Genomic DNA, 10,996 nt, shown 5'->3' on the forward strand with positions numbered 1-10,996 from the left:
ATGGTCTGACAGAGGAAATGGGGATGGATGGATGTTGTGTATTGGTAGATTGACAGAGCAGACCAGGTCAAGGATATGGCCTTTGACATGGGTGGGGAAAGGGACGTGCTGGGTGAGGCTGAAATTGTCCAATAGAGGGATGAATTCTGATGCAAACTTACAGGTGGGTAAATCAATGTGGATGTTAAAATCACCAAGCAGCAGTAAGTGTGAGGAGAGAGATGAGGCTATTGTGAGGAGTTCAGAGAGGTCAGACAGGAAAGATGGATTTGGTGTGTGTGGCCGGTAGATGAGAATGACAGCCATTTAGCAGGTTTTAAAAGCGAGGAATTCAAATGATGAGACTGTGGGGAGTGAGAGCTCAGTGGTCCTGAAGTTCTAATTGAATAAGACAGCAAGACCACCTCCGCGACGGGAGAGACGGGGTCTGCAGATGTAGCCAAAACCAGGGGGGGATGCTTCGTTGAGGGAGGAAAAAGTCGCCAGGTTGTTGCCAGGTTTCAGTGAGCAGGAGAAAGTCAAATCAGTGATTATTTCATTTAGGATAAGGGCTTTGTTATTTAGTGATCGGGTGTTAAGGAGGGCAAGGTTGATGGAATGAGAGGGCAATGTAGTGGGGGCATGCTGGAGAGGTCTGAGGTTGTCCAGGTTAGCAGTGCGGGGGGGTGCAGTGGAGGGGGGGCGGTGGGAATATAAGGTTTGGATGTGGGATATCGTATTGGCGTTAGTGGAAGGATGTAGATGACGGGAGTTAGATTTGTTAGATTTGTTGCAGTTGTGACACTGCTGCCCGTATGCCAGACACTCCCTTGGTGGGTGATTTCCACCGCAATTTCTGCAGTTGGTGATCCCTGTTGCTGAAGTTTGTTCACTCTGGCATTGATCTGACTCCCTTCTGCTTTTTTTTTCTCAAGGCTTTAGGATATTGGACAGCATCCACGCTGACTGGTGCATGCATTGGAGTGGTCAGAGTTTTGCTGTGTTGCTCAGCTAGTTCACTTATTTGACACATACGAATAGCCTTAGCTAGAGTTAGCTCACTTTCCTTGAGTAGTGCTTTTCTAACACTATCACTGGTAATGCCACACACTAAACGGTCTCTGATCAGCTCCTCATGGAGAACCTCGAAATTACAGCTTTTAGATTTGATCCCGAGTGTACTCGCATATGCTTCCACGGTTTCCCCTGGTTTCTGGTGTTGAAGGAATGCCTCTCCATGGTGATGTTTGTCTGAGGGTTGCAAATCTCCCTGAATTTTCTTTTCAAACATTCTGGGTCTTCTCGTGTCTCTGCCTGCCTCATGACAACCCCGTCTTCTGCAAGCACCGCTGGTAAGTACACGAATGGGCACTCACGTTCGATCGCCTCTGCTCCTGCTAAATTTAGCAGTATACACTTGCGTTTCGGCTGATTTGTCATTGTGCGCTGCGGCGATGAATATGTCATATTCTTGCTCGAATATACGCCAATTCTCTGGTACATTACCATCGGTCGCCGAAATCCGTCGGCCATTGTCGTCCTAGCTAGCTTTTTCTTCTTTTGCCTTTGTGGAGTTCCTTGCGTGCAGAGGGAATGGCTACGTTAGTTAGCCAGCACTCCTAACTAAACTCACTTTGCCAAACGGGTATCGGATCTAACTATGTACATTTCGAATTGGGAAAGTATCAGGTTTCCCTTCTGTCACCATGTAGAATGACTCGCATGGAGGCAGTGTTAGCGTCTAGGCTTAACATTTAATAATCATTGCAGGGGAACTCATGTACAGTGTACAGGCACGTAGCTGTGTGTATATTGCCGCCACTAGGCTCTATGGTCACATGACTACTCTGTAAGTATGGAATGCAGGTCAGTACAAACATAACGCTACAAGGTTATCTACACAAACCGACATTCGGTTGTCATTCTTTCTACTGGATCAGTAAGTAACACAACCTGCCTCCTTATTAATACTACCGGATGTTTTACACTACCTTTATCAGAGCACTGAGATCAGAGTTTCTAGTTCAAATTGGGATTCTTACGATTGTTTCTTGCTTTGGACAGTAGCCAGGCTGCTGATAAACAGAAAACAATCCGGCTGTCATTGCAACAGCAACGCAAACAATAAAAACACTTGAACATTTTGAGGGGGAAAGTTGCAATGTTGTCTACAGTCGCTTTAAATTGTTGATGTGAGTGACGAATAGTGTTTATAAACTCTACTTAAGGATGAAGTTTAGATCGGAGAAAAAACATCTATTCCAAATGTGTGATTTCTTTTGGTGGATTTGTAATTGACAACTGCAATTAATGTGGGTGCATTACTTCAAATATAAGAGGCACCATGAAATTTTCATGCAAGTATTTGCAAAACATGTTGAACTTCCACCATGGCAAAGTCTAAACACAGGCTTTGTTGATGGGGAGAGAAAACCGATGACTATGTGGACCACATGAGTTGTTTTTTTCCTTGTTAGTTGAAACTCATAACTCCTGTTAAAATACGTGTATACGCTGCGTGTGACAAAATGTATGCATGAATGGACTGTGTCAAATCAACCCAATGGTATAAATATGAGGTGGTGTGTGTGTGTGTGTGTGTGTGTGTGTGTGTAAGCAAGTCGACATCGAAGTATTTCTACAAGTCAGTCCCCACAGCAATACGGGATCACAGCGCCTTTGTGACCATTGTGTTTGACACACACACTGTGTGGGCCCTGCATGTTTGAGGGGAAAAGCCTTTTAAAGACTCTGTTGAGCCAGGCTGGGCATGAAACCCAGTGTGGCTCTGGGAGTCAATGTAATGATTTTCAGTGCAGGCACTGAGTAACATGGTTTTAGTCCTGAATGTGAGGTTTGCCATATGGTAGACGGGCGAGAGCTTTTAATGGTAATTTTATCCATCCATTGCTGTTTCTCTTTTGGCATTTCCCCCTCACACTGGTCTCCAAGTTTATATATGATTTATAACAGAATTTCCCTCAGTCCGGTGGATTCAGCAAGGGAATTTCAGTTCATAAACATATATATTTCTTAAAGGTAAACGTTCCCCGAAAGCAAATATGCGAAGAGTTAAATAGTTTTAAAAACTGTGGTTTCCATTGTTAGATGAGAGATAAGCCAAAAGTCAAAGCTCTGCGTTGACACTGTAGGCAACCGAGGACAATGCAAACAAATTATCTGATGTGTGTGTGTGTGTGTGTGTGTGTGTGTGTGTGTGTGTGTGTGTGTGTACATGCTTATGTGTTCAACTCTGTTTGAGGCAGATACTTTTGTTTGTTTGTTCAGTAATGGACATGACTTCATCAGTGTGAGCTGACGCCCTCCATCAAAGGGAAGCAGTCTAAAGGAATTCTGGGTAAAGAAGGGGAATTCCGACTGGGAGCAGCTTCCGGATCATGACTTCAACAGCATCACCAACACAGTGAGATAGCACATAATGACTATAACAAACCAATGGAGAAAAAAAAAACTCTGATCCTTATTTGATGTTTAAAAAGAAACTCTGGCACACAAAGAAGCTACAGTGAAAAGAAATATTGCGTAATAAAAACATGATCTTCTCCATCAAAACCAGTCATTCAAGTCGGAAAATGCACTGGTGACACTATGCACCCATGCAGATATGAGCTTAGACACGCATGTAAATTTCACGTATTGAGAAACTCGCGCTCAACGGCAAATTCATTAATTTATATTAGGAGGGAAAACATTTGTTCCCGGGCTCACTATCTGCATGGGCGGAATGGTTTTCACCTCTGCCACAAGGTGTTGGGGGGACTCATACATCACGCGATTACCCCAAGCAGCAAGCAGGGCCGCCATCATCAGGGAGTGAATTAAAGATGATAGAAAGAGCTATTAATCACTGTGACAAAGCCCCTAATGGAGGTGTGACCCAGCCACTGCCGACGGGACGCTGAAGGGATGCACCCACGGGACAAATGGAAACATATGTTTACAGAGAAATAACCTACCTGTGGACATAGTCAACCCCCCCCCCATCTCCACCCCTCCCCCTCTCCATCCTCCCTTTCTCCCTTCATACATGTCTTTCTAATGCTAACGTGGGGTCTGGCTTCATATGCACTTTTCTCTATTTTTCCATCAGTTGCTCTTCTTTTACGGTCTCCAACCCACATTAATTCTCACGGTCATTTATTTCCGGCAGGTCAAATTGTCCCTACTGAATCTATATCAATTATGTATACAGACTACTTAACGCATTGCCTTAAATGTTTTACACTGATGTAGGCACAGATGTATTCATAAAGTGACTTTAATTATAGAGTTGTCAGTAAGAGGATGACAATAGAGGACATAAGGTGAGGACATCAGTTATTTTGTTGTTGTAGGCCCAATTTTTCAAGTCGTGGGATTGATCCATGGGGGGGTCTTAGCTCATGAAATATGGAAATGAACTCCTCACCTTCGGGGGCAGGTCTCGTGCTTATCTTCAGACATCATTTGCTGCCTGTGATAACAGAAAAGTAGGAGGGGGCATAACCCTGTGCCACAGGTCAGATATAATCACACATGAGCCCCTCCATCAGTCACCATCAAAACTCCCAAATTTCTCCATTTATCTTTCCTCCATTTTCTCTTCTCATATCCACAAAGGAAACATGGGAAAAAATCATTAGAACACGCTGTTTTTGTTATTGTTCCAATTTGGGTGACCAACATATAATTTATAGTCTGGAGTCTAACGATGCCGCCACAATAGACGTGCTGCTTTTAACAAAATGGCTGCACTGGTGTACTGTGGATGTATGCAGCGGTCGTGCTGGCTGTTATTACCGTAGCGTTTCTCATCGAGTAAACGAATTATGCTAAAGCGCACATCCAGGGAAAATGGAGGAGGGATTGACTATTGTAAGAGAAACACTACAGTTGGGGTTTCTCGTACACCCAAACAAATAAGAACTGCAATTTATTGGGTTAATTTCGGTGCTCTCACATATTTTGCAAATCTGAAAATGGCTTCTGTTGTTGATTGTTTTAATTGTGGTGCATCAGTTAACGCCTACGTTTCTTCAGCAGGGGTGTGTAGGTGAGAGCGCCTGGAGCCCCGGAGCCCCCGGAGTAAGGCAGTAAGCTTCCTAATTAACTCCATCTTTGTGCTTAATGGCGGCCTTAGCACTGTGTTTTGGGAGGGCTACGGTCCCCGGACCCTCTGGGATACGCAATGTCTTGGCTGACTGACAATGAAAAACATCGAACAATCATAGCCTTCAATGGCTTTGAGCAGAAATTGTCTGTCCAGTCAATAAATTGATTATGTTAATATGATAATTGATATTATATGAACAAGCAAACTTAAATCGAGCATAAAAACCATTTAATATTTAATGCGGCAGATATATTACCAATGCCATAGTACTATGTCGTCTCTATTATAGATTATATCATCCAATATGGTAACACTTGAGCAAAAATAAAGCACAAATGGATAGAACAAATGTGCCTGAATCCATCCATCCATCCATCCATCCATTGTCAGAACCGCTTATCCTGCTCTCAGTCACGGGGATGCTGGAGCCTATCCGTGCAGTCATTGGGCGGCAGGCATGGAGACACCCTGGACAGGCCACCAGGTCATCAGATATGGTAAAATGTAAAATGCATTTTTGGGGGGGTTTTTTTGTTTTTTATTTTTTGTCTCCTTCTGAGATACCAGTAGGAACCTTGAGGGGGACTCTATTAGTTTCATTTACCAATGCCATTGGTTGAGGAAACCAGCTCCAGGCTCTCCCCATGGTCCATTGAGGAACGGAGCAGAAAAACAACATGGAGGAGAACACCTCTTTTATCAGCTAGCCTAGCCTCTAAAGTCACATGACCAATATGGAGCCTTGGATCTGGACGAATATGACAGTCCTAGCTTTTACCTAAAACTGCCTTACGTTGAAAATCCTTACATGACACTCGTTGAAGCTAAATGCAAATGAAGTCAAATGAAGAAAGAACATGGCCATGCAGACACACACACACACACACACACACACACACACACACACACACAAACTGCCTAACACAACACAGTGACCAGAGCAAGGCTGTTAACATAGTCTTAATTAATGAGCGCTTTGTCTATTTTTTTTTTCTTCTCTGTTAGTCAACTACTCCCCCGTTCCGAATGGAAAACACTCCATTAAGGGCCCTGGGCCGAGTAACCAATTAACACCACACAACAAACTGAAACTTAGAGCTGGTCCCTTCGTACACACACGAGACACCTAATTAATTAGCATTAGTTGTGATTAATAATGAGAGTCCTTTAATGGTAAATCTCTAGCTCAGATGGCAGGCTGACACAACAAAGGCGTTGGCGCAGACAGCAGGATTTATCTTGGGAGCTGCTGGGAGATTTTAACATGGTTTCTCACAGGCCTGACAAATGGCCTATTAATTATCTAATGTTGTCTGACAACAGCCGCTTGATAAAGATGTATGTTTGGACTGGGTAGGGAGGGTAAGAAGTGTGTGTGTGTGTGTGTGTGTGTGTGTGTGTGTGTGTGTGTGTGTGTGTGTGTGTGTGTGTGTGTGTGTGTGTGTGTGTGTGTGTGTGTGTGCGCGCGCGCGCGCGTGTGCGCGCGCGTGAGAATCTTTGCGTTTACATGAAGAAAAAGAGGCTAGACATGGGGGAGAGAAGACTTGCTTCACAAAGCAGTTGCAAGCTACTGTATAAGACGCACTATTTAACATGTTCTATATTCAAACGGTACATTTACCTTGGCTTTTACAAAAAAAAGAGAGAACTGAGCATGGTAATCAAAGGACTAAACATGAGCTCTCTTTTCTCCAGATGTGTGGGGGTTATAGTTACGAAAAATTCACAAACAAACTTCATTTTTATGCAATGCAAATAAATGCAGCCATGGTACGACAAAAGCTGAAGGTAATGGGAGCGACATCAATATGTGCTGTATGTGGAGGTGATGTGGAGAGAATGGCTGATTGACAGCTGCCATGTCGGTTCTGAAGGAGACTCCAGCTAAAGTGTGGATTACGCCGATCTTCCCAGTGTCTTTCCAAGATTTCGTTTTTTCAGAATTTCAGGCGGTTTTTTGTTTTTGTTTTTTGGTCGATTTGAATTGTCCCTAGGTGTAAATGTGTGTGTGTGTGTGTGTGTGTGTGTGTGCCCTGTGATGGCCTGGCGGCCTGTCCAGGGTGTCTCCCCGCCTGCCACCCAATGACTGCTGGGATAGACTCCAGCAACCTGCGACCCTGAGAGCAGGATAAGCGGTTTGGATAATGGATGGATGGATGTGCACACTCCCGTTCATGCAATTTAGCACGCTATCAAACAATCTCTCTTCTCTCTCGCTCTCTCTCTCACGCACACACATACACCATACACACACACTCACCCATAGGTCTTCAAAAGCTTCAATTGATATCAATCAATGCGGAGAGGGAGGGGCCTCCACATCAACCCAATCACTTCATATCGTTAAGTCCCTAAAAGCTTGAAGCATATGCCTCTCTTTCTCACTCTTGCTCTCTCTCGCTCTCCCTCCTCCAGCTGCCCTCCCCACTGTTCTCAACGCAGACTCCAAATTGCAGAGTTTATTCCCAACCTGCATTGACGGGCACTCCTAAGTGGGATGGCAGTTACCAAATGATTTTTATGATGGTTTTAGCCCCGCATTTGGCCTAATGAGATAGGATCCCGGTCGAACGTTAACTCAAGCCTGTCAAATGCGAAAGCAAACAGAATAATAACCCGGCTCTCACATTGTTCCCACAAGCCATACATCAGTCGGGGCTTTAAAGGGCCAGGCAAATTAGACATTTACCCCAGGACACAGATGACACCAGGAAAAGGGAGTGCGAGAGAGGAGTGAGAGGACGAGGGAAGAGGTGGAGAGCAGAAGGAGCGACAGAATGATTAGGAGATGAAACGATGGTGTTTGAAAATAGGGTGGGTGTATTGCGATTGTAAGGACACTGAGAAAAATAACTTTTTTTATCGTTACAACAGTAGTTGGTGAGATTCGGACAAATGAACCAAAATGTCCCGTCGCGATAGCAATTCTTCAACTTGCTGGTTCTTATCTTCTGGGGCCTTTCTTTCTCTTGGCCTGGGCTTAGTGTGTGTGTGTGTGTGTGTGTGTGTGTGTGTGTGTGTGTGTGTGTGTGTGTGTGTGTTTTCCCTCTTTTCCTCCCCAGTTTTATCCGGCTAATTACCCCACTCTTCCGAGCCATCCCAGTTGCTGCTCCACCCCCTCTGTTGATCCGGGGAGGGCTGCAGACTACCACATGCCTCCTCTGATACATGTGGAGTCCCCAGCTGCTTCTTTTCCCCTGACAGTAAGGAGTTTCACCAGGGGGACATAGCGCATGGGAGGATCACGCTATTCCTCCCAGTTCCCTCTCCCCACTGAACAGGCACCCTGACCAACCAGAGGAGGTGCTAGTGCAGTGACTAGGACACATACCCACATCCGGCTTCCCACCTGCAGACACGGCCAATTGTGTCTGTAGGGGTGCCCGGCCAAGCCGGAGGTAACACGAGGATTCGAACCGCCAATCCCTGTGTTGGTAGGCAACAGAATAGACTGCTATGCTACCTGGACACCTACATGTATGTTTTTTCAGCGATCGCCTGTATCAATTTGATGTCAATGTGCATGAAGTCGTGTGTTTTCCAGCATCTTTGTGACTTTCTGTCTGGCCTGCTGGAGCATAGTTTATCTGTGTGTGTGTGTGTGTGTGTGTGTGTGTGTGTGTGTGTGTGTGTGTGTGTGTGTGTGTGTGTGTGTGTGTGTGTGTGTATGTGCTTGTCTTTGTGAATTCACCTGTGTGTTAATCTATGTGCAAAATACTTGTAGAAATACTGATTGGGGGTTTTTTCTGCTTTAAGGTGGCATGAAAATGTGTTGACATAGGTCATTACTGTTATCATCCCCTCTTGTCTTCTTCCACCGTCCAGTCCCCCGCCCGCCCATCCCTCCCTGTCACACATCCTAAGCTTTTGATCAGTTTACTCCGGGTGCCTGTACTAGTCTACCTTCTATCTCTCTATTCATCCATCCATCCATCCACATCCCTCAGTGAGACAAGGCAGGCACTGGAGCAATATTGTCTACCTATGAAAAAAAAAAAGGGAAACATCTCCACAAATAACGGGTGAAAGCAATCAAATAAAAGGAACAGCTGACATCTGGAAAGCTGGAATTCATCTTAAATGGGATAGGTTAATAGAGTCTCTATCATATCAAAGTTATTTTATTAAAGTCAAATGTGCTAATGAACATCTCTCTCTCTCTCTCACTCACACACACACACGCTCATGTCATGGCTAAATGCCATCGGGCCCTAATGTAATTATGGCTTGCAGTTGTGCACATTTGAGAAATTGATTCCTTTGATGAAATGTGAGTGAGGCAGGTCTGGGCTGCACAGGGAGAGACGTATATCCAGAATGGTTACTGCCAGACCTCCGGCCCTATGGAAGGCCCCCTGGGTACCAAACCGCCAGCTCGACCCAGCCAAGCCTGGCCCAGTCGTTAAAAGAAATGATAGCATATGTGCTTTGTTTAAATTTGATGTCTTCATAATGCATTACACAATTAGATTGATTTGACAATTTCCATTATACTTGATAAAATATTTATGTAGGCCCGAGGATGGGAGCTCTTATCAAAGGGGGCCAATCCGCAGTGCAGATGGGAGCTTTGATCGAAGGAGAGAGGGGCCATCAGTCAGACAGAGCTGGGCAAAATACCAGGCAAATACATGCTGACTACTTGAAAAACAAAGGAGAAAAAAATGCGTTTGGAACATCACTAAAACATTGCTTGAATCTGCTTATGAGTGAATTGTCCATGTATGAGGAAGTGTCTCAACACCTGATGAAATGTATGGACTCGTATATCAGCCACCTTGTATTCAGATGTTTCTGCTGTAGAAACACTGAATGCTGCAGAAAAGATGTGGCTACTGGACACTGTGCCAATTATTGTCTTGGCTGACCTCCCAGCAGCTAGCTCCTAGTGAAGACGAGTTTTAGTTACACATATCCCATGCTATGCAGCAATAACACTTGATTTGTTTCACCTTAAATTTGAAAATACCGGTGTCTGGGTAGCATAGTAGTCTATTCCGGTGCCTACCAACACAGGGATCACCAGTTCGAATCCTCGTGTTACCTAAAGCTTGGTGGGGCATCCCTACAGACACAACTGACCGTGTCTGCGGGTGGGAAGCCGGATGTGGGTATGTGTCCTGGTCGCTGCACTAGCGCCTCCTCTGGTCGGTCTGGGCGCCTGTTCGGGGGGGGGGTGAGAACTGGGGGGAATAGTGTGAGCCTCCCACATGCTATGTTCCCCTGGCGAGACTCCTCACTGTCAGGTGAAAAGAAGCAGCTGGCGACTCCACATGTATCAGAGGAAGCATGTGGTAGTCTGCAGCCCTCCCCGGATTGGCAGAGGGGGTGGAGCAGCGACCAGGATGGCTCGGAAAGTGGGGTAATTTGCCAAGTACAATTGGGGAGGAAAAGGGGGGGGGGGGCAAAAAAAACTTGAAAATACCAACCAAGACCAAATTCACACAAATATCCATATTAGTCAAAAGAAATATACATACTATATATAGTATTTATATAATATATATATAGATGTGTGTGTGTGTCCATTAGTCGGCGGTGATAGGGGAAAACACATTGATGTGGACAAAGGGCTATTATATCTACCCCTATATGAAATAAGTACTTTTTTACCTATTTCAACTTTCCTCTTACTGCAGGCTATGGAGTGGCAAAACTGAAGCAGATATACCATAAAACAACTGCAAACTAATAAATAGGTACACTTTGGTGGCATTGTACCACAGAATCAGGCGTGAGTCTTGTTCACCCCTTTCAATTCCCACACAGTTCCCAACAACTTCTCTCTTTCCCATCTCGAACATCTCCCTCTCTCTCGCTTCTCTCACCTGTCTCTCTTAGCCCCCCCCCCATTCTCTCCTATCTTTCCCCCTCTGTCTTCATACCCTTCCACAAACCCCTCAC

Source organism: Lampris incognitus, chromosome 7, assembly GCF_029633865.1.
Source record: "Lampris incognitus isolate fLamInc1 chromosome 7, fLamInc1.hap2, whole genome shotgun sequence".
NCBI lineage: Eukaryota > Metazoa > Chordata > Actinopteri > Lampriformes > Lampridae > Lampris > Lampris incognitus.